General features: G+C 44.4%; 1 long non-coding RNA gene and 13 other non-coding genes across 14 annotated transcripts; 5 read left to right on the top strand and 9 right to left on the bottom strand.

Moving 5' to 3' along the window:
• Positions 1 to 520: 520 nt before the first annotated feature.
• LOC127970009 (uncharacterized) lies at positions 521 to 2,261 on the bottom strand. The gene is made up of 3 exons (XR_008156474.1): positions 2,132 to 2,261; positions 1,564 to 1,701; positions 521 to 604 (listed from the first exon to the last, which is right to left on the bottom strand). It is a non-coding gene; the product is annotated as an uncharacterized LOC127970009 (long non-coding RNA).
• Positions 2,262 to 3,881: 1,620 nt separating this feature from the next.
• Positions 3,882 to 3,955, bottom strand: trnam-cau (transfer RNA methionine (anticodon CAU)). Its single transcript has one exon. It is a non-coding gene; the product is annotated as a tRNA-Met (tRNA).
• Positions 3,956 to 6,781: 2,826 nt separating this feature from the next.
• trnam-cau (transfer RNA methionine (anticodon CAU)) lies at positions 6,782 to 6,855 on the bottom strand. Its single transcript has one exon. It is a non-coding gene; the product is annotated as a tRNA-Met (tRNA).
• A 4,650-nt stretch (positions 6,856 to 11,505) lies between these two features.
• On the bottom strand, positions 11,506 to 11,579 carry trnam-cau (transfer RNA methionine (anticodon CAU)). Its single transcript has one exon. It is a non-coding gene; the product is annotated as a tRNA-Met (tRNA).
• A 96-nt stretch (positions 11,580 to 11,675) lies between these two features.
• trnal-cag (transfer RNA leucine (anticodon CAG)) lies at positions 11,676 to 11,758 on the top strand. The gene has a single exon. It is a non-coding gene; the product is annotated as a tRNA-Leu (tRNA).
• Positions 11,759 to 12,857: 1,099 nt separating this feature from the next.
• On the bottom strand, positions 12,858 to 12,931 carry trnam-cau (transfer RNA methionine (anticodon CAU)). The gene has a single exon. It is a non-coding gene; the product is annotated as a tRNA-Met (tRNA).
• A 96-nt stretch (positions 12,932 to 13,027) lies between these two features.
• trnal-cag (transfer RNA leucine (anticodon CAG)) lies at positions 13,028 to 13,110 on the top strand. Its single transcript has one exon. It is a non-coding gene; the product is annotated as a tRNA-Leu (tRNA).
• Positions 13,111 to 15,316: 2,206 nt separating this feature from the next.
• On the bottom strand, positions 15,317 to 15,390 carry trnam-cau (transfer RNA methionine (anticodon CAU)). Its single transcript has one exon. It is a non-coding gene; the product is annotated as a tRNA-Met (tRNA).
• A 53-nt stretch (positions 15,391 to 15,443) lies between these two features.
• Positions 15,444 to 15,526, top strand: trnal-cag (transfer RNA leucine (anticodon CAG)). Its single transcript has one exon. It is a non-coding gene; the product is annotated as a tRNA-Leu (tRNA).
• A 1,105-nt stretch (positions 15,527 to 16,631) lies between these two features.
• trnam-cau (transfer RNA methionine (anticodon CAU)) lies at positions 16,632 to 16,705 on the bottom strand. Its single transcript has one exon. It is a non-coding gene; the product is annotated as a tRNA-Met (tRNA).
• Positions 16,706 to 21,359: 4,654 nt separating this feature from the next.
• Positions 21,360 to 21,433, bottom strand: trnam-cau (transfer RNA methionine (anticodon CAU)). Its single transcript has one exon. It is a non-coding gene; the product is annotated as a tRNA-Met (tRNA).
• Positions 21,434 to 21,529: 96 nt separating this feature from the next.
• Positions 21,530 to 21,612, top strand: trnal-cag (transfer RNA leucine (anticodon CAG)). The gene has a single exon. It is a non-coding gene; the product is annotated as a tRNA-Leu (tRNA).
• Positions 21,613 to 22,711: 1,099 nt separating this feature from the next.
• trnam-cau (transfer RNA methionine (anticodon CAU)) lies at positions 22,712 to 22,785 on the bottom strand. Its single transcript has one exon. It is a non-coding gene; the product is annotated as a tRNA-Met (tRNA).
• Positions 22,786 to 22,881: 96 nt separating this feature from the next.
• trnal-cag (transfer RNA leucine (anticodon CAG)) lies at positions 22,882 to 22,964 on the top strand. The gene has a single exon. It is a non-coding gene; the product is annotated as a tRNA-Leu (tRNA).
• Positions 22,965 to 23,569: the final 605 nt, after the last annotated feature.

Raw genomic sequence — 23,569 nt, forward strand, 5'->3', positions numbered from 1 at the left:
CAGTCTGTGATGGAAAAAAGGCAAAACATTAAGTTTAGTAAGTTCATTTTACTTTTTAAATCACTTTAAGAATTTTATTTGTATCCCTGATTACTTTCACATAAAATCATCATTGTATTACATGGTATTACAATGATTATTACGACAATGAAACTGATAACTTTCCTTTATACACGGAAGTCATCCAAAAAAAGGAACAAAATAATCCTGAAATCCTGTTGAATATGAAATAAAAAAGAATTCTGAGACTTTATAACCAATATCTATTTATTCTGACACATGAATGTTAACATCTATACACTGTTTATCATCAATAAATCAGTATCATGTAAACTCAATTGACATTATGAGAATAGTTTGCTTGTTGTTTTTTTCAGCATGAATGTGTTTTAAGGAACTACTGGTTATAAAAGTAATATTCAATTTTCATGGCATGTAAGCCTTTTTACATCTCCATTAAGTGTCTGGTAAAAGCTGATTTAATTACATTTTTGGACCAACAGAATATGAAATTACTTACAGAGACGATCATGCATGGCTTAGCGGGATTGGACACATCTGCAGTGGCTCTGGGGACAGAGGTTGGAACTGTAGGATCTGGTGTCTGTACAATCATGAAGTAAAATATAGATTTAGCAAATAGAACATTACAATAACTTAGTCGTCCTAGATTAAATCATACACTACAGTTGCAAAGTTTGAGGCCCAAATGTTTATAAAAGAAACCTATTCTGCTCACCAAGGTTGCATTTGATAAAAAATAGTTAAAAACTAAAAAGATAGTTAAATTGTGGAACATTACTACAATTTAAAGTTTAAAAATATGAAATGTAATTTATTTATACGGTGGCAAAAACCAATTTTCAGCATCATTACTCCAGTCTTAAGTGTTACATGATCCTTCAGAAACCATTCTATTGAACATAAACCTTCATTATTAGTTGAAAACGTGAAAATAGCTGATAATAAAACTGCATTACAGTGGTTGCCACACTTATGGTGTTGGGGAAAGCGCACAAAGATGAAAATCAAGGGTAAATAATCTTTAATTAACCCACACAAAGGAAGGCAGTAACACAGACCAAGACAAACTGAACAGACTAAAATTTAAGTAGACAGACCAATGAGGGACAAATGAGTAAATTAACTAGACACAGATTAACTGAATGACATAAGAGGAGACACAAACTAGGTTGAGGAACATGAGGAGAGAAAATACAAAAGTCCATAAATATGACAGGTGGTATTTTTCAGAATTAAGTTTGAAGAACAGCATTTATTTGAAATAGAAATCGTTTGTAACATGATGTTGAATAGAAATCTTTTGTGACATTAAATGTCTGAGATTTTTTTATCAATTTAATGCCTCCTTTTTCAATAAAAGTAACACTATCTTAACAACTTTTAACAATAGTAATTTATATGAAATCTATTTATAAAATATAACTTTTTTGTTTATTAATATATGGTTTTCTGTTATTAAAAAATAGTTTAATAATTTGTATAGAATGGAACGTGAAACGTGTCTTCATAGAGTAAAATATAGATTATGCCATTACTTACAGAGACTGTAGTGCTTGGTCTAGAGGCACTAGACACTGCTGCGCTGGGCTGGTCTTCAGCCTGAGAAGTTCTCCTGGCCAAACTGAGATTTGGCTTTGCTGCAGTAATGTGAGACCCGGTAAATCTTGATTTGGTAAACTAAAAATGTGAGAAGACAGAATGTGTTATAATAGCAAGTGTCACAGGTCGGAGCGGACCACAGATGTTGCAAGTCACGCCCCTTCCTAGTTTCCACCTCGAGGAGGTCCCAAAGCCACCCCAATGACCAGACAGACCAAGCGTAAGTAATATTAAAACAACTTTATTTAAATTAATTAAAATAATTCAGGGAGGGGGAGGTAAATCTAAAATTATCGTCTCTGTTCAGCAAGAGGAGAAAGGGGCCGGAGAGGACTATGCGGCGAGGGTTAGTATGTCCACAGAGGGAAGAGGGGGACGAAGCTCCTTCGTCCCTTTCGAAAACCCTTAGTCTTCCTCTTTGGGCTTTTGTTGACTCGTGGCACCCTTCTTTTCTCCTGAAGGCAGAGTGAAACACACAATGAATAATCGATACGGTGAGAGTGGCTACCTGTTACTTGGGTCCATACGACTGGCTGATAAATGACTTGTTCCTCCGATCTCTTCGTACAGGGTGCTCGGGCGGCGCCTCCCCTTCTGCACACTCCGAGGTGAGCGCCAACCCGCGACACAGAACTCCAATGGCACTGCAAGAGAGAGGTCACTCAAACTGCGGGGGACAACACAGGTAGGTACTTCACAGGCAACTGGGGCTCTATTCTCACTTTAGTGATTCGTAGCAATGGACAAAGGTAGGTATTTCACAGGCAACTGGGGCTCTATTCTCCCTTTAGTGATTCATAGCAATGGACAAAGGTAAGTATTTCACAACGGGGATTTTTCACCTAGAATACTTCTCCTGGGCGGTGGGCTTACGGTGAAATACTGCGATACAGTAAGTAGATGAACTGTCAGACCTGGAGTAGTAAATCGTCGTAGCGCAGGCCTCCACAGGGATTTCCTGTGCGTCGGGGAAAGTTAAACACTGTCGCACCGGGCCAAACGCTTCCCTCTCCTCTCTTCTATTTGCAGTTTAAGGGATCTGGACCGGGGCGAACCTTTGAAGAAGCTCCACAACAGGTAAAGTAAATCCACACAGCTAATTTGCAACAGTAAAACTTCCTCCTTGCATATAGGTATAATTTTGGCTTTTACTCACACCAGTCTTGCTTACGTTTATTCTTCACCACCGCTTCCACAGAGCCAGGGTATTCCGAAAGGGTCTAGACAGGACGTTACATTTGGGTCTCCATGCATTTCTTAAAATACCTGCAACATTACATAAATGTCTATAAACAATTATTACACACTCTGGTTTGCACTGTTGAAAGCCATAACATAACACAACCATCACATTACATCGTTCAAATGAATGGGACCAGGTAAATGTTTGTTCTGAAGCCTGATGTGTTGTTCTCTTATGCAAATACACTAAACCAAGATACTAATAATGTTCGATTACGATTATTTTTTATTTTTATACATCTATAATGCAAAGGTAACAAACACTCACCCACTGACAAATCTCGTACCACTTTTTATGTCGAACTACGCGACAATGACCCTTGTCATAGGTCACAAACTTGAGTAATTAACCTTTTTTACCTCTGACACGCCCCCTGAGGATGATGTCATTCTTTCGTACACCTTCGGCACGGTTCGGCAACTTGATTGACACCTGACTAGAAGCGCTGACCTCTCCACCTAGCGGTGAGATGCGGAAACGTGCCGTCGAAATCCCCCTGCTCTCTGATTGGTCAAATGTCACGAATGTCAAGATAATGTTATAAATTGCGCTTTTTGATTGGCTGGAAATGTTAAGGCGCTTCGACGCGATTGTTCCAAATGTCATAGCGCTTCGATGCGATTGGCTGCGCAGTTCGACATTGCTCAACATTTCTGAAATTATGTCGGACTATCCTTCGTCAGCTAGCGCTCAGGTCGCAGTCTCCCCTGGAGGCGTGGGTTCGAATCCCACTTCTGACAGACCTATCCTTTGGCTGCAGACAGAGACTTCAGTCTTCTGCCACGTTGGGCCAGCAGGGCGTTAACTTTGACAAAACAACGCATTAGGCAGATGCTAGTATTAATTGGGCAGGCGTTGAAGGCAAGGATGAGTTTTTAGACACTTTTTGAAAATGGTTAAAGCCTCCGCTGCTCGAATTGAGATAGGCAAGCCGATCCACCAGCTGGGAAGAGCTGGAATTTAGTTTGATACCCCTGGTCTAAGCTCTCTCAGTTATCAGAAAAAAGCACCACCCTGCCCCGTGTGAGGCTCGAACTCACGACCTTCAGATTATGAGACTGACACGCTGCCTAACTGCGCCAACGAGGCCCGTGGGCTAGAGGGGGCCCGAACAGAGATAAAGTAGCTTCTAGGTCCCTGGTTTCAGGTGTGGCTCGAACAGGCCATCTCTAGCCAGGCAAGGGTGTCAGGATGGCCGAGCGGTCTAAGGCGCTGCGTTCAGGTCGCAGTCTCCCCTGGAGGCGTGGGTTCGAAGCCCACTTCTGACAGACCTATCCTTTGGCTGCAGACAGAGACTTCAGTCTTCTGCCACCTTGGGCCAGCAGGGCGTTAACTTTGACAAAACAACGCATTAGGCAGATGCTAGTATTAATTGGGCAGGCGTTGAAGGCAAGGATGAGTTTTTAGACACTTTTTGAAAATGGTTAAAGCCTCCGCTGCTCGAATTGAGATAGGCAAGCAGATCCACCAGCTGGGAACAGTCCAGGAAAAGGTCCTATAGAGTGATTTTGTGCCTCTTTGGGATGGCACCACGAGGCATCGTTCACTTGCAGAAAGCAAGCATAGGTCTGAACCAGCGACTTTAGGTATGTTGCTGCAGAGCCAGTGGTTATCTTGTAGGCAAACATCAGTACCTTGAATCTGATGCGAACAGCTATTGGTAGCCAGTGCAAAATTATGAAGAGAGGTGTGACGTGGGCTTTCTTTGGCTCGTTGAAGACCACTCTCGCTGCTGCATCCTGGATCAGTTGCAGAGGCTTGATAGTACGTGCTGGAAGACCCGCCAAGGGAGCGTAACAGTAGTCCGGTCTGGAGAAAACAGAGAGCTTGGACAAGGAGTTGTGTGGCCTGCTCTGATCGGAAGGGTCTAATCTTCCGAACGTTGTACAAGGCAAATCTTCAGGACCAGGCCAGTGCAGCAATATGGCCTTTGAAACTTCACAAAACCTCAGGAGGACGTGGCCACGTGTTACATGAATATGAGAGGGATGCTATTACTGCCTTCGTGTAGCATTAGCCAGCATGAATGCAGAATTTTGACTTCATTGTAAATAAAAGGATTGCACGGGCCTACACGCAATGTCGCTGGATGAGATTCAGGGAATTTACCTGGAACCTCACAGTTTTCCACAAAGCATAATTTCACCTGCCCTGAAGAGGAGCTATGGCCTTTTGCCCCCAGGAGACACAGGGAAACCCACACGAAAGGGGACAGAGAACCTCACTCTGTCTTTCTGAGCCACGGGTGTCAAACTCAGTCCCCGGAAGGCCGGAGACCTGCAGAGTTTAGATTCAAGCCTGATTGAACACACCTGATCCAACCAATCATGCCCTTCAGGCTCATTTGAAAACTACACGCCTTGTGTGTTTGAGAAGGGTTGGAACAACACTCTACAGGGCTCGGGCCCTAAAGGAATTTAGTTTGATACCCCTGGTCTAAGCTCTCTCAGTTATCAGAAAAAAAGCACCACCCTGCCCCGTGTGAGGCTCGAACTCACGACCTTCAGATTATGAGACTGACGCGCTGCCTAACTGCGCCAATAAGGCCCGTGGGCTAGAGGTGGCCCGAACAGAGATAAAGTAGCTTCTAGGTCCCTGGTTTCAGGTGTGGCTCGAACAGGCCATCTCTAGCCAGGCAAGGGTGTCAGGATGGCCGAGCGGTCTAAGGCGCTGCGTTCAGGTCGCAGTCTCCCCTGGAGGCGTGGGTTCGAAGCCCACTTCTGACAGACCTATCCTTTGGCTGCAGACAGAGACTTCAGTCTTCTGCCACGTTGGGCCAGCAGGGCGTTAACTTTGACAAAACAAGGCATTAGGCAGATGCTAGTATTAATTGGGCAGGCGTTGAAGGCAAGAATGAGTTTTTAGACACTTTTTGAAAATGGTTAAAGCCTCCGCTGCTCAAATTGAGATAGGCAAGCAGATCCACCAGCTGGGAACAGTCCAGGAAAAGGTCCTTGAGAGTGATTTTGTGCCTCTTTGGGATGGCACCACGAGGCATCGTTCACTTGCAGAAAGCAAGCATAGGTCTGAACCAGCGACTTTAGGTATGTTGCTGCAGAGCCAGTGGTTATCTTGTAGGCAAACATCAGTACCTTGAATCTGATGCGAACAGCTATTGGTAGCCAGTGCAAAATTATGAAGAGAGGTGTGACGTGGGCTTTCTTTGGCTCGTTGAAGACCACTCTCGCTGCTGCATCCTGGATCAGTTGCAGAGGCTTGATAGTACGTGCCGGAAGACCCGCCAAGGGAGCGTAACAGTAGTCCGGTCTGGAGAAAACAGAGAGCTTGGACAAGGAGTTGTGTGGCCTGCTCTGATCGGAAGGGTCTAATCTTCCGAACGTTGTACAAGGCAAATCTTCAGGACCGGGCCAGTGCAGCAATATGGCCTTTGAAACTTCACAAAACCTCAGGAGGACGTGGCCACGTGTTACATGAATATGAGAGGGATGCTATTACTGCCTTCGTGTAGCATTAGCCAGCATGAATGCAGAATTTTGACTTCATTGTAAATAAAAGGATTGCACGGGCCTACACGCAATGTCGCTGGATGAGATTCAGGGAATTTACCTGGAACCTCACAGTTTTCCACAAAGCATCATTTCACCTGCCCTGAAGAGGAGCTGTGGCCTTTTGCCCCCAGGAGACACAGGGAAACCCACACGAAAGGGGACAGAGAACCTCACTCTGTCTTTCTGAGCCACGGGTGTCAAACTCAGTCCCCTGCAGAGTTTAGATTCAAGCCTGATTGAACACACCTGATCCAACCAATCATGCCCTTCAGGCTCATTTGAAAACTACACGCCTTGTGTGTTTGAGAAGGGTTGGAACAACACTCTACAGGGCTCGGGCCCTAAAGGAATTTAGTTTGATACCCCTGGTCTAAGCTCTCTCAGTTATCAGAAAAAAGCACCACCCTGCCCCATGTGAGGCTCGAACTCACGACCTTCAGATTATGAGACTGACGCGCTGCCTAACTGCGCCAACGAGGCCCGTGGGCTAGAGGGGGCCCGAACAGAGATAAAGTAGCTTCTAGGTCCCCGGTTTCAGGTGTGGCTCGAACAGGCCATCTCTAGCCAGGCAAGGGTGTCAGGATGGCCGAGCGGTCTAAGGCGCTGCGTTCAAGCTGGGGAACAATAGTCCGTCAAAGACGGGGAAGAAGGGAAGAAAAGAGGGAAGGAAGAAAAAGAGAAGGGGAAGAAGAGAAAGAAAAAATGAAGAAAAGAAAGGGTGAAATTTGATGTTCAAAGACGGATCTTCCTTAGCATGCGCGCAGTGATACATCTTCCGGTTTCTTCTTGCGGTAAATTCGCGCATTTATATTACACTGTTTTCTATTGCAGGTGCTCCCCTCGACCTGGGTTCGAATCCAGCTAAAGACAACTTTTTGTTTTATTGTTAATTGCTTTAAATAAATGAAGTTTCAAGGTTAATTAAATGTATATATGTGCTTGTTTGATATTTTTTTATTACATTTTAATACACCAATGGAAATGTGTTTTGTTATTATTAGTTATTTAGTAGTTGTTGTATTATTTTTGTTATTAAGCATGTTATTATGTGTAGTTGTATTCATATTTATTTTAAGCATGTTATTAGTTGTGATTTTATTGATATTAAATCAGATTTTTTTTAAGGTTACATTCATTCAAGACACCTTTAAATCTGTCATTTTTAATTAAAAAAGGATGCAAAAATAGTCATTATTATGCTTAAAAATGTCTGTGACAAATGACAAAGTGCAAATTATCTTTTTATAGGAATACGTTCTATTGTTGCAGTGTACTGATGAAATGTTTACTAAAGTACAAATAAAAAAGCAATCATTCTCTTTTTTTTTTTTTTACAATTATGCCAACATAACAGTAATGAATATTAAACAAATTAAATTTATATAAGTTTTCAAAAAAAAAAAATTAAAAGGGAAATAAAAGGAAAATAAATGTAGAAATCAAAACACATTTCTCAATTTGTTTTTTTATTTATTTTACAATTATGCTAATAGAAAAGTAATGAATATTAAATGAAGTTTTCAAACAATAAATTAAAAAGGTAAAAGTAAAAGTTAAATAGGATTAAAAAAGCAAGTTAAATAAAATAATGTTAGACACAAATATTAACAATAGTGAACTATATTTAAACAACTATATACACACAACAATAAATAAAAATATACAGTGTATACATTATTTGGGAGAAGGTTCTCCGGATTTACTCTAACCACTTTTCTTTTGTAATGTTCTCAGTCTGTGGACAGTATATACACCTTGCCCCTGTACTGGCTATGTCCCGTTGCACTGGTTTTGAATTTTCCACACTTCCTGCAAGTGTTTGCCTTGTAGGGTCTCTTGGGCATGGTTTGTGGAGCTGGTTGTGAATTGGTGCTCTGCAAAATAGGCTGTAACAGTGGCATCCTATGGACCGCTGACAGTCTTTGAACCATTTGTAGACCCTGGAACACTGGCACACCCTGAAACATCGACAAAAATATGGTTTTCTGGTATTAAAAGAAAAATTGAACAAGTTTAATAATTCGTACAGAATGGAACGTGAAAAGTGCCTTTATAGAATACTTTATACATTATGCCATTACTTACAGAGACAGTACTGCTTGGTATAGAGGCACAAGACACTGCTGCGCTGGGTTGGTCTTCAACCTGAGAAGGTCTCCTGACCACACTAAGATTTGGCTTTGCTGCAGCAATGTGAGAGCCAGTAAATCTTGGTTTGGTAAATCAAAAATGTGAGAAGACAGAATGTGTTATAATAGCAAGAATTACGATTTATATTAATATTACTATTTTAAGTAAATGCAGGTTTTTAAAAACATTTCTTTCTGAATAGAAGTGTCATCCATATTTATTAGCAGTATTGACTCCTGAAATTACTACAAAGTATTTGCATGATGGAATAATTGTTAATGTGTACAGTTAATAATAGCCAGCATCTATGTGGTATGTTACCTGAGATTGAGAAAGAAAGATAATGTAGCTTTAACACATGAGAAGTATTGAGAGGGATGCCATGAGGGACATGAGTCTAGTCTCAAGAGAGAAAGCAAACAGGTTACATTCTACATTTATCCTTGACCATGTGACTTAAACCAAATCTGAGATATTCAAACTGACCATTCAGCAGACAACAGGTGCCCCCACTGTACAAGAGGGGTGACAATTAGTAGGTCTCAGCCAGCATCTCATAGCATTCTTGCTTTTTCTTTTTTTCTTCATCTTACGTTCTGAACTTTCTTGAATTTTAATTGAGCACATTCTTAAGTGGTATTATTAAAAAAGTTAAATAGTAATTCTTACCATTGAAAATTGTGTTGCAACTCTTGCTTCCACAGGTGCAGTAGGCTGGGGCCGGGGCAGGGGCATGGGATGAGGCTGGGGGTCAGGCTGACTCTGCTCCATGGCCTTCTTTGCTGTTTCAGCAGCATGAGGTTCTTCCACCACCCCTTGTGCTGGTCCAGTAGAGGCTTAAGACGACAAAAAAAACCCTTAATACATAATTCAGAAAGAAACCTTTTCAGTAAATATACTAATGATACTAATAAAAAACATGCATTTCAGCACACCTCCAAGCAAGGTTGTTTGGCCACGAGACAGCATCTGACATTTCTCTATCTGTAAGCATTATAACAAATATAATGCACAATACAAGTGAGTCCCTTAAGAGAGCATAAAATACTTCATTAAATTCATATATTTATTCATTCATTCATTCATTTCTAGGACACAAGTCCCATTTATCTTATATATAATGTTACAACTGGTATCTCTATTTAGAGGAGAAAGATACAAGACAGGAACATTTCTTAAAATACCTGCAACATTACATAAATGTCTATAAACAATTATTACACACTCTGGTTTGCACTGTTGAAAGCCATAACATAACACAACCATCACATTACATCGTTCAAATGAATGGGACCAGGTAAATGTTTGTTCTGAACCCTGATGTGTTGTTCTCTTATGCAAATACACTAAACCAAGATACTAATAATGTTCGATTACGATTATTTTTTATTTTTATACATCTATAATGCAAAGGTAACAAACACTCACCCATTGACAAATCTCGTACCACTTTTTATGTCGAACTACGCCACAATGACCCTTGTCATAGGTCACAAACTTGAGTAATTAACCTTTTTTACCTCTGACACGCCCCCTGAGGATGATGTCATTCTTTCGTACACCTTCGGCACGGTTCGGCAACTTGATTGACACCTGACTAGAAGCGCTGACCCCTCCACCTAGCGGTGAGACGCGGAAACGTGCCGTCGAAATCCCCCTGCTCTCTGATTGGTCAAATGTCACGAATGTCAAGATAATGTTATAAATTGCGCTTTTTGATTGGCTGGAAATGTTAAGGCGCTTCGACGCGATTGGTCCAAATGTCATAGCGCTTCGATGCGATTGGCTGCGCAGTTCGACATTGCTCAACATTTCTGAAATTATGTCGGACTATCCTTCGTCAGCTAGCGTTCAGGTCGCAGTCTCCCCTGGAGGCATGGGTTCGAATCCCACTTCTGACAGACCTATCCTTTGGCTGCAGACAGAGACTTCAGTCTTCTGCCATGTTGGGCCAGCAGGGCGTTAACTTTGACAAAACAACGCATTAGGCAGATGCTAGTATTAATTGGGCAGGCGTTGAAGGCAAGGATGAGTTTTTAGACACTTTTTGAAAATGGTTAAAGCCTCCGCTGCTCGAATTGAGATAGGCAAGCAGATCCACCAGCATAGGTCTGAACCAGCGACTTTAGGTATGTTGCTGCAGAGCCAGTGGTTATCTTGTAGGCAAACATCAGAACCTTGAATCTGATGCGAACAGCTATTGGTAGCCAGTGCAAAATTATGAAGAGAGGTGTGACGTGGGCTTTCTTTGGCTCGTTGAAGACCACTCTCGCTGCTGCATCCTGGATCAGTTGCAGAGGCTTGATAGTACGTGCCGGAAGACCCGCCAAGGGAGCGTAACAGTAGTCCGGTCTGGAGAAAACAGAGAGCTTGGACAAGGAGTTGTGTGGCCTGCTCTGATCGGAAGGGTCTAATCTTCCGAACGTTGTACAAGGCAAATCTTCAGGACCGGGCCAGTGCAGCAATATGGCCTTTGAAACTTCACAAAACCTCAGGAGGACGTGGCCACGTGTTACATGAATATGAGAGGGATGCTATTACTGCCTTCGTGTAGCATTAGCCAGCATGAATGCAGAATTTTGACTTCATTGTAAATAAAAGGATTGCACGGGCCTACACGCAATGTCGCTGATTGAGATTCAGGGAATTTACCTGGAACCTCACAGTTTTCCACAAAGCATCATTTCACCTGCCCTGAAGAGGAGCTGTGGCCTTTTGCCCCCAGGAGACACAGGGAAACCCACACGAAAGGGGACAGAGAACCTCACTCTGTCTTTCTGAGCCACGGGTGTCAAACTCAGTCCCCTGCAGAGTTTAGATTCAAGCCTGATTGAACACACCTGATCCAACCAATCATGCCCTTCAGGCTCATTTGAAAACTACACGCCTTGTGTGTTTGAGAAGGGTTGGAACAACACTCTACAGGACTCGGGCCCTAAAGGAATTTAGTTTGATACCCCTGGTCTAAGCTCTCTCAGTTATCAGAAGAAAGCACCACCCTGCCCCGTGTGAGGCTCGAACTCACGACCTTCAGATTATGAGACTGACGCGCTGCCTAACTGCGCCAACGAGGCCCGTGGGCTAGAGGGGGCCCGAACAGAGATAAAGTAGCTTCTAGGTCCCCGGTTTCAGGTGTGGCTCGAACAGGCCATCTCTAACCAGGCAAGGGTGTCAGGATGGCCGAGCGGTCTAAGGCTCTGCGTTCAGGTCGCAGTCTCCCCTGGAGGCGTGGGTTCGAATCCCACTTCTGACAGACCTATCCTTTGGCTGCAGACAGAGACTTCAGTCTTCTGCCATGTTGGGCCAGCAGGGCGTTAACTTTGACAAAACAACGCATTAGGCAGATGCTAGTATTAATTGGGCAGGCGTTGAAGGCAAGGATGAGTTTTTAGACACTTTTTGAAAATGGTTAAAGCCTCCGCTGCTCGAATTGAGATAGGCAAGCAGATCCACCAGCATAGGTCTGAACCAGCGACTTTAGGTATGTTGCTGCAGAGCCAGTGGTTATCTTGTAGGCAAACATCAGTACCTTGAATCTGATGCGAATAGCTATTGGTAGCCAGTGCAAAATTATGAAGAGAGGTGTGACGTGGGCTTTCTTTGGCTCGTTGAAGACCACTCTCGCTGCTGCATCCTGGATCAGTTGCAGAGGCTTGATAGTACGTGCCGGAAGACCCGCCAAGGGAGCGTAACAGTAGTCCGGTCTGGAGAAAACAGAGAGCTTGGACAAGGAGTTGTGTGGCCTGCTCTGATCGGAAGGGTCTAATCTTCCGAACGTTGTACAAGGCAAATCTTCAGGACCGGGCCAGTGCAGCAATATGGCCTTTGAAACTTCACAAAACCTCAGGAGGACGTGGCCACGTGTAACATGAATATGAGAGGGATGCTATTACTGCCTTCGTGTAGCATTAGCCAGCATGAATGCAGAATTTTGACTTCATTGTAAATAAAAGGATTGCACGGGCCTACACGCAATGTCGCTGATTGAGATTCAGGGAATTTACCTGGAACCTCACAGTTTTCCACAAAGCATCATTTCACCTGCCCTGAAGAGGAGCTGTGGCCTTTTGCCCCCAGGAGACACAGGGAAACCCACACGAAAGGGGACAGAGAACCTCACTCTGTCTTTCTGAGCCACGGGTGTCAAACTCAGTCCCCTGCAGAGTTTAGATTCAAGCCTGATTGAACACACCTGATCCAACCAATCATGCCCTTCAGGCTCATTTGAAAACTACACGCCTTGTGTGTTTGAGAAGGGTTGGAACAACACTCTACAGGGCTCGGGCCCTAAAGGAATTTAGTTTGATACCCCTGGTCTAAGCTCTCTCAGTTATCAGAAGAAAGCACCACCCTGCCCCGTGTGAGGCTCGAACTCACGACCTTCAGATTATGAGACTGACGCGCTGCCTAACTGCGCCAACGAGGCCCGTGGGCTAGAGGGGGCCCGAACAGAGATAAAGTAGCTTCTAGGTCCCCGGTTTCAGGTGTGGCTCGAACAGGCCATCTCTAACCAGGCAAGGGTGTCAGGATGGCCGAGTGGTCTAAGGCGCTGCGTTCAGGTCGCAGTCTCCCCTGGAGGCGTGGGTTCGAATCCCACTTCTGACAGACCTATCCTTTGGCTGCAGACAGAGACTTCAGTCTTCTGCCATGTTGGGCCAGCAGGGCGTTAACTTTGACAAAACAACGCATTAGGCAGATGCTAGTATTAATTGGGCAGGCGTTGAAGGCAAGGATGACTTTTTAGACACTTTTTGAAAATGGTTAAAGCCTCCGCTGCTCGAATTGAGATAGGCAAGCAGATCCACCAGCATAGGTCTGAACCAGCGACTTTAGGTATGTTGCTGCAGAGCAACTAATCTTCTAGGGTCTACTCTTCCGAACGTTGTACAAGGCAAATCTTCAGGACCGGGCCAGTGCAGCAATATGGCCTTTGAAACTTCACAAAACCTCAGGAGGACGTGGCCACGTGTTACATGAATATGAGAGGGATGCTATTACTGCCTTCGTGTAGCATTAGCCAGCATGAATGCAGAATTTTGACTTCATTGTAAATAAAAGGATTGCACGGGCCTACACGCAATGTCGCTGGATGAGATTCAGGGAATTTACCTGGAACCTCACAGTTTTCCACAAAGCATCATTTCACCTGCCCTGAAGAGGAGCTGTGGCCTTTTGCCCCCAGGAGACACAGGGAAACCCACACGAAAGGGGACAGAGAACCTCACTCTGTCTTTCTGAGCCACGGGTGTCAAACTCAGTCCCCTGCAGAGTTTAGATTCAAGCCTGATTGAACACACCTGATCCAACCAATCATGCCCTTCAGGCTCATTTGAAAACTACACGCCTTGTGTGTTTGAGAAGGGTTGGAACAACACTCTACAGGGCTCGGGCCCTAAAGGAATTTAGTTTGATACCCCTGGTCTAAGCTCTCTCAGTTATCAGAAAAAAGCACCACCCTGCCCCGTGTGAGGCTCGAACTCACGACCTTCAGATTATGAGACTGACGCGCTGCCTAACTGTGCCAACGAGGCCCATTGGGCTAGAGGGGGCCCGAACAGAGATAAAGTAGCTTCTAGGTCCCCGGTTTCAGGTGTGGCTCGAACAGGCCATCTCTAGCCAGGCAAGGGTGTCAGGATGGCCGAGCGGTCTAAGGCGCTGCGTTCAGGTCGCAGTGTCCCCTGGAGGCGTGGGTTCGAATCACACTTCTGACAGACCTATCCTTTGGCTGCAGACAGAGACTTCAGTCTTCTGCCATGTTGGGCCAGCAGGGCGTTAACTTTGACAAAACAACGCATTAGGCAGATGCTAGTATTAATTGGGCAGGCGTTGAAGGCAAGGATGAGTTTTTAGACACTTTTTGAAAATGGTTAAAGCCTCCGCTGCTCGAATTGAGATAGGCAAGCAGATCCACCAGCATAGGTCTGAACCAGCGACTTTAGGTATGTTGCTGCAGAGCCAGTGGTTATCTTGTAGGCAAACATCAGTACCTTGAATCTGATGCGAACAGCTATTGGTAGCCAGTGCAAAATTATGAAGAGAGGTGTGACGTGGGCTTTCTTTGGCTCGTTGAAGACCACTCTCGCTGCTGCATCCTGGATCAGTTGCAGAGGCTTGATAGTACGTGCCGGAAAGACCCGCCAAGGGAGCGTAACAGTAGTCCGGTCTGGAGAAAACAGAGAGCTTGGACAAGGAGTTGTGTGGCCTGCTCTGATCGGAAGGGTCTAATCTTCCGAACGTTGTACAAGGCAAATCTTCAGGACCGGGCCAGTGCAGCAATATGGCCTTTGAAACTTCACAAAACCTCAGGAGGACGTGGCCACGTGTTACATGAATATGAGAGGGATGCTATTACTGCCTTCGTGTAGCATTAGCCAGCATGAATGCAGAATTTTGACTTCATTGTAAATAAAAGGATTGCACGGGCCTACACGCAATGTCGCTGGATGAGATTCAGGGAATTTACCTGGAACCTCACAGTTTTCCACAAAGCATCATTTCACCTGCCCTGAAGAGGAGCTGTGGCCTTTTGCCCCCAGGAGACACAGGGAAACCCACACGAAAGGGGACAGAGAACCTCACTCTGTCTTTCTGAGCCACGGGTGTCAAACTCAGTCCCCTGCAGAGTTTAGATTCAAGCCTGATTGAACACACCTGATCCAACCAATCATGCCCTTCAGGCTCATTTGAAAACTACACGCCTTGTGTGTTTGAGAAGGGTTGGAACAACACTCTACAGGGCTCGGGCCCTAAAGGAATTTAGTTTGATACCCCTGGTCTAAGCTCTCTCAGTTATCAGAAAAAAGCACCACCCTGCCCCATGTGAGGCTCGAACTCACGACCTTCAGATTATGAGACTGACGCGCTGCCTAACTGCGCCAACGAGGCCCGTGGGCTAGAGGGGGCCCGAACAGAGATAAAGTAGCTTCTAGGTCCCCGGTGTCAGGATGGCCGAGCGGTCTAAGGCGCTGCGTTCAGGTCGCAGTCTCCCCTAGAGGCGTGGGTTCGAATCCCACTTCTGACAGACCTATCCTTTGGCTGCAGACAGAGACTTCAGTCTTCTGCCATGTTGGGCCAGCAGGGCGTTAACTTTGACAAAACAACGCATTAGGCAGATGCTAGTATTAATTGGGCAGGCGTTGAAGGCAAGGATGAGTTTTTAGACACTTTTTGAAAATGGTTAAAGCCTCCGCTGCTCGAATTGAGATAGGCAAGCAGATCCACCAGCATAGGTCTGAACCAGCGACTTTAGGTATGTTGCTGCAGAGCCAGTGGTTATCTTGTAGGCAAACATCAGTACCTTGAATCTGATGCGAACAGCTATTGGTAGCCAGTGCAAAATTATGAAGAGAGGTGTGACGTGGGCTTTCTTTGAAGACCACTCGTTGAAGACCACTCTCGCTGCTGCATCCTGGATCAGTTGCAGAGGCTTGATAGTACGTGCCGGAAGACCCGCCAAGGGAGCGTAACAGTAGTCCGGTCTGGAGAAAACAGAGAGCTTGGACAAGGAGTTGTGTGGCCTGCTCTGATCGGAAGGGTCTAATCTTCCAAACGTTGTACAAGGCAAATCTTCAGGACCGGGCCAGTGCAGCAATATGGCCTTTGAAACTTCACAAAACCTCAGGAGGACGTGGCCACGTGTTACATGAATATGAGAGGGATGCTATTACTGCCTTCGTGTAGCATTAGCCAGCATGAATGCAGAATTTTGACTTCATTGTAAATAAAAGGATTGCACGGGCCTACACGCAATGTCGCTGATTGAGATTCAGGGAATTTACCTGGAACCTCACAGTTTTCCACAAAGCATCATTTCACCTGCCCTGAAGAGGAGCTGTGGCCTTTTGCCCCCAGGAGACACAGGGAAACCCACACGAAAGGGGACAGAGAACCTCACTCTGTCTTTCTGAGCCACGGGTGTCAAACTCAGTCCCCTGCAGAGTTTAGATTCAAGCCTGATTGAACACACCTGATCCAACCAATCATGCCCTTCAGGCTCATTTGAAAACTACACGCCTTGTGTGTTTGAGAAGGGTTGGAACAACACTCTACAGGGCTCGGGCCCTAAAGGAATTTAGTTTGATACCCCTGGTCTAAGCTCTCTCAGTTATCAGAAAAAAGCACCACCCTGCCCCATGTGAGGCTCGAACTCACGACCTTCAGATTATGAGACTGACGCGCTGCCTAACTGCGCCAACGAGGCCCGTGGGCTAGAGGGGGCCCGAACAGAGATAAAGTAGCTTCTAGGTCCCCGGTTTCAGGTGTGGCTCGAACAGGCCATCTCTAGCCAGGCAAGGGTGTCAGGATGGCCGAGCGGTCTAAGGCGCTGCGCTCAAGCTGGGGAACAATAGTCCGTCAAAGACGGGGAAGAAGGGAAGAAAAGACGGAAGGAAGAAAAAGAGAAGGGGAAGAAGAGAAAGAAAAAATGAAGAAAAGAAAGGGTGAAATTTGATGTTCAAAGACGGATCTTCCTTAGCATGCGCGCAGTGATACATCTTCCGGTTTCTTCTTGCGGTAAATTCGCGCATTTATATTACACTGTTTTCTATTGCAGGTGCTCCCCTCGACCTGGGTTCGAATCCAGCTAAAGACAACTTTTTGTTTTATTGTTAATTGCTTTAAATAAATGAAGTTTCAAGGTTAATTAAATGTATATATGTGCTTGTTTGATATTTTTTTATTACATTTTAATACACCAATGGAAATGTGTTTTGTTATTATTAGTTATTTAGTAGTTGTTGTATTATTTTTGTTATTAAGCATGTTATTATGTGTAGTTGTATTCATATTTATTTTAAGCATGTTATTAGTTGTGATTTTATTGATATTAAATCAGATTTTTTTTAAGGTTACATTCATTCAAGACACCTTTAAATCTGTCATTTTTAATTAAAAAAGGATGCAAAAATAGTCATTATTATGCTTAAAAATGTCTGTGACAAATGACAAAGTGCAAATTATCTTTTTATAGGAATACGTTCTATTGTTGCAGTGTACTGATGAAATGTTTACTAAAGTACAAATAAAAAAGCAATCATTCTCTTTTTTTTTTTTTTTTTTACAATTATGCCAACATAACAGTAATGAATATTAAACAAATTAAATTTATATAAGTTTTCAAAAAAAAAAAATTAAAAGGGAAATAAAAGGAAAATAAATGTAGAAATCAAAACACATTTCTCAATTTGTTTTTTTATTTATTTTACAATTATGCTAACAGAAAAGTAATGAATATTAAATGAAGTTTTCAAACAATAAATTAAAAAGGTAAAAGTAAAAGTTAAATAGGATTAAAAAAGCAAGTTAAATAAAATAATGTTAGACACAAATATTAACAATAGTGAACTATATTTAAACAACTATATACACACAACAATAAATAAAAATATACAGTGTATACATTATTTGGGAGAAGGTTCTCCGGATTTACTCTAACCACTTTTCTTTTGTAATGTTCTCAGTCTGTGGACAGTATATACACCTTGCCCCTGTACTGGCTATGTCCCGTTGCACTGGTTTTGAATTTTCCACACTTCCTGCAAGTGTTTGCCTTGTAGGGTCTCTTGGGCATGGTTTGTGGAGCTGGTTGTGAATTGGTGCTCTGCAAAATAGGCTGTAACAGTGGCATCCTATGGACCGCTGACAGTCTTTGAACCATTTGTAGACCCTGGAACACTGGCACACCCTGAAACATCGACAAAAATATGGTTTTCTGGTATTAAAAGAAAAATTGAACAAGTTTAATAATTCGTACAGAATGGAACGTGAAAAGTGCCTTTATAGAATACTTTATACATTATGCCATTACTTACAGAGACAGTACTGCTTGGTATAGAGGCACAAGACACTGCTGCGCTGGGTTGGTCTTCAACCTGAGAAGGTCTCCTGACCACACTAAGATTTGGCTTTGCTGCAGCAATGTGAGAGCCAGTAAATCTTGGTTTGGTAAATCAAAAATGTGAGAAGACAGAATGTGTTATAATAGCAAGAATTACGATTTATATTAATATTACTATTTTAAGTAAATGCAGGTTTTTAAAAACATTTCTTTCTGAATAGAAGTGTCATCCATATTTATTAGCAGTATTGACTCCTGAAATTACTACAAAGTATTTGCATGATGGAATAATTGTTAATGTGTACAGTTAATAATAGCCAGCATCTATGTGGTATGTTACCTGAGATTGAGAAAGAAAGATAATGTAGCTTTAACACATGAGAAGTATTGAGAGGGATGCCATGAGGGACATGAGTCTAGTCTCAAGAGAGAAAGCAAACAGGTTACATTCTACATTTATCCTTGACCATGTGACTTAAACCAAATCTGAGATATTCAAACTGACCATTCAGCAGACAACAGGTGCCCCCACTGTACAAGAGGGGTGACAATTAGTAGGTCTCAGCCAGCATCTCATAGCATTCTTGCTTTTTCTTTTTTTCTTCACCTTACGTTCTGAACTTTCTTGAATTTTAATTGAGCACATTCTTAAGTGGTATTATTAAAAAAGTTAAATAGTAATTCTTACCATTGAAAATTGTGTTGCAACTCTTGCTTCCACAGGTGCAGTAGGCTGGGGCCGGGGCAGGGGCATGGGATGAGGCTGGGGGTCAGGCTGACTCTGCTCCATGGCCTTCTTTGCTGTTTCAGCAGCATGAGGTTCTTCCACCACCCCTTGTGCTGGTCCAGTAGAGGCTTAAGACGACAAAAAAAACCCTTAATACATAATTCAGAAAGAAACCTTTTCAGTAAATATACTAATGATACTAATAAAAAACATGCATTTCAGCACACCTCCAAGCAAGGTTGTTTGGCCACGAGACAGCATCTGACATTTCTCTATCTGTAAGCATTATAACAAATATAATGCACAATACAAGTGAGTCCCTTAAGAGAGCATAAAATACTTCATTAAATTCATATATTTATTCATTCATTCATTCATTTCTAGGACACAAGTCACATTTATCTTATATATAATGTTACAACTGGTATCTCTATTTAGAGGAGAAAGATACAAGACAGGAACATTTCTTAAAATACCTGCAACATTACATAAATGTCTATAAACAATTATTACACACTCTGGTTTGCACTGTTGAAAGCCATAACATAACACAACCATCACATTACATCGTTCAAATGAATGGGACCAGGTAAATGTTTGTTCTGAACCCTGATGTGTTGTTCTCTTATGCAAATACACTAAACCAAGATACTAATAATGTTCGATTACGATTATTTTTTATTTTTATACATCTATAATGCAAAGGTAACAAACACTCACCCATTGACAAATCTCGTACCACTTTTTATGTCGAACTACGCCACAATGACCCTTGTCATAGGTCACAAACTTGAGTAATTAACCTTTTTTACCTCTGACACGCCCCCTGAGGATGATGTCATTCTTTCGTACACCTTCGGCACGGTTCGGCAACTTGATTGACACCTGACTAGAAGCGCTGACCCCTCCACCTAGCGGTGAGACGCGGAAACGTGCCGTCGAAATCCCCCTGCTCTCTGATTGGTCAAATGTCACGAATGTCAAGATAATGTTATAAATTGCGCTTTTTGATTGGCTGGAAATGTTAAGGCGCTTCGACGCGATTGGTCCAAATGTCATAGCGCTTCGATGCGATTGGCTGCGCAGTTCGACATTGCTCAACATTTCTGAAATTATGTCGGACTATCCTTCGTCAGCTAGCGTTCAGGTCGCAGTGTCCCCTGGAGGCGTGGGTTCGAATCCCACTTCTGACAGACCTATCCTTTGGCTGCAGACAGAGACTTCAGTCTTCTGCCATGTTGGGCCAGCAGGGCGTTAACTTTGACAAAACAACGCATTAGGCAGATGCTAGTATTAATTGGGCAGGCGTTGAAGGCAAGGATGAGTTTTTAGACACTTTTTGAAAATGGTTAAAGCCTCCGCTGCTCGAATTGAGATAGGCAAGCAGATCCACCAGCATAGGTCTGAACCAGCGACTTTAGGTATGTTGCTGCAGAGCCAGTGGTTATCTTGTAGGCAAACATCAGTACCTTGAATCTGATGCGAACAGCTATTGGTAGCCAGTGCAAAATTATGAAGAGAGGTGTGACGTGGGCTTTCTTTGGCTCGTTGAAGACCACTCTCGCTGCTGCATCCTGGATCAGTTGCAGAGGCTTGATAGTACGTGCCGGAAGACCCGCCAAGGGAGCGTAACAGTAGTCCGGTCTGGAGAAAACAGAGAGCTTGGACAAGGAGTTGTGTGGCCTGCTCTGATCGGAAGGGTCTAATCTTCCGAACGTTGTACAAGGCAAATCTTCAGGACCGGGCCAGTGCAGCAATATGGCCTTTGAAACTTCACAAAACCTCAGGAGGACGTGGCCACGTGTTACATGAATATGAGAGGGATGCTATTACTGCCTTCGTGTAGCATTAGCCAGCATGAATGCAGAATTTTGACTTCATTGTAAATAAAAGGATTGCACGGGCCTACACGCAATGTCGCTGGATGAGATTCAGGGAATTTACCTGGAACCTCACAGTTTTCCACAAAGCATCATTTCACCTGCCCTGAAGAGGAGCTGTGGCCTTTTGCCCCCAGGAGACACAGGGAAACCCACACGAAAGGGGACAGAGAACCTCACTCTGTCTTTCTGAGCCACGGGTGTCAAACTCAGTCCCCTGCAGAGTTTAGATTCAAGCCTGATTGAACACACCTGATCCAACCAATCATGCCCTTCAGGCTCATTTGAAAACTACACGCCTTGTGTGTTTGAGAAGGGTTGGAACAACACTCTACAGGGCTCGGGCCCTAAAGGAATTTAGTTTGATACCCCTGGTCTAAGCTCTCTCAGTTATCAGAAAAAAGCACCACCCTGCCCCATGTGAGGCTCGAACTCACGACCTTCAGATTATGAGACTGACGCGCTGCCTAACTGCGCCAACGAGGCCCGTGGGCTAGAGGGGGCCCGAACAGAGATAAAGTAGCTTCTAGGTCCCCGGTTTCAGGTGTGGCTCGAACAGGCCATCTCTAGCCAGGCAAGGGTGTCAGGATGGCCGAGCGGTCTAAGGCGCTGCGTTCAGGTCGCAGTCTCCCCTGGAGGCATGGGTTCGAATCCCACTTCTGACAGACCTATCCTTTGGCTGCAGACAGAGACTTCAGTCTTCTGCCATGTTGGGCCAGCAGGGCGTTAACTTTGACAAAACAACGCATTAGGCAGATGCTAGTATTAATTGGGCAGGCGTTGAAGGCAAGGATGAGTTTTTAGACACTTTTTGAAAATGGTTAAAGCCTCCGCTGCTCGAATTGAGATAGGCAAGCAGATCCACCAGCATAGGTCTGAACCAGCGACTTTAGGTATGTTGCTGCAGAGCCAGTGGTTATCTTGTAGGCAAACATCAGAACCTTGAATCTGATGCGAACAGCTATTGGTAGCCAGTGCAAAATTATGAAGAGAGGTGTGACGTGGGCTTTCTTTGGCTCGTTGAAGACCACTCTCGCTGCTGCATCCTGGATCAGTTGCAGAGGCTTGATAGTACGTGCCGGAAGACCCGCCAAGGGAGCGTAACAGTAGTCCGGTCTGGAGAAAACAGAGAGCTTGGACAAGGAGTTGTGTGGCCTGCTCTGATCGGAAGGGTCTAATCTTCCGAACGTTGTACAAGGCAAATCTTCAGGACCGGGCCAGTGCAGCAATATGGCCTTTGAAACTTCACAAAACCTCAGGAGGACGTGGCCACGTGTTACATGAATATGAGAGGGATGCTATTACTGCCTTCGTGTAGCATTAGCCAGCATGAATGCAGAATTTTGACTTCATTGTAAATAAAAGGATTGCACGGGCCTACACGCAATGTCGCTGATTGAGATTCAGGGAATTTACCTGGAACCTCACAGTTTTCCACAAAGCATCATTTCACCTGCCCTGAAGAGGAGCTGTGGCCTTTTGCCCCCAGGAGACACAGGGAAACCCACACGAAAGGGGACAGAGAACCTCACTCTGTCTTTCTGAGCCACGGGTGTCAAACTCAGTCCCCTGCAGAGTTTAGATTCAAGCCTGATTGAACATACCTGATCCAACCAATCATGCCCTTCAGGCTCATTTGAAAACTACACGCCTTGTGTGTTTGAGAAGGGTTGGAACAACACTCTACAGGGCTCGGGCCCTAAAGGAATTTAGTTTGATACCCCTGGTCTAAGCTCTCTCAGTTATCAGAAGAAAGCACCACCCTGCCCCGTGTGAGGCTCGAACTCACGACCTTCAGATTATGAGACTGACGCGCTGCCTAACTGCGCCAACGAGGCCCGTGGGCTAGAGGGGGCCCGAACAGAGATAAAGTAGCTTCTAGGTCCCCGGTTTCAGGTGTGGCTCGAACAGGCCATCTCTAACCAGGCAAGGGTGTCAGGATGGCCGAGCGGTCTAAGGCTCTGCGTTCAGGTCGCAGTCTCCCCTGGAGGCGTGGGTTCGAATCCCACTTCTGACAGACCTATCCTTTGGCTGCAGACAGAGACTTCAGTCTTCTGCCATGTTGGGCCAGCAGGGCGTTAACTTTGACAGAACAACGCATTAGGCAGATGCTAGTATTAATTGGGCAGGCGTTGAAGGCAAGGATGAGTTTTTAGACACTTTTTGAAAATGGTTAAAGCCTCCGCTGCTCGAATTGAGATAGGCAAGCAGATCCACCAGCATAGGTCTGAACCAGCGACTTTAGGTATGTTGCTGCAGAGCCAGTGGTTATCTTGTAGGCAAACATCAGTACCTTGAATCTGATGCGAACAGCTATTGGTAGCCAGTGCAAAATTATGAAGAGAGGTGTGACGTGGGCTTTCTTTGGCTCGTTGAAGACCACTCTCGCTGCTGCATCCTGGATCAGTTGCAGAGGCTTGATAGTACGTGCCGGAAAGACCCGCCAAGGGAGCGTAACAGTAGTCCGGTCTGGAGAAAACAGAGAGCTTGGACAAGGAGTTGTGTGGCCTGCTCTGATCGGAAGGGTCTAATCTTCCGAACGTTGTACAAGGCAAATCTTCAGGACCGGGCCAGTGCAGCAATATGGCCTTTGAAACTTCACAAAACCTCAGGAGGACGTGG

Source organism: Carassius gibelio, chromosome A4, assembly GCF_023724105.1.
Source record: "Carassius gibelio isolate Cgi1373 ecotype wild population from Czech Republic chromosome A4, carGib1.2-hapl.c, whole genome shotgun sequence".
Classification (NCBI taxonomy): domain Eukaryota; kingdom Metazoa; phylum Chordata; class Actinopteri; order Cypriniformes; family Cyprinidae; genus Carassius; species Carassius gibelio.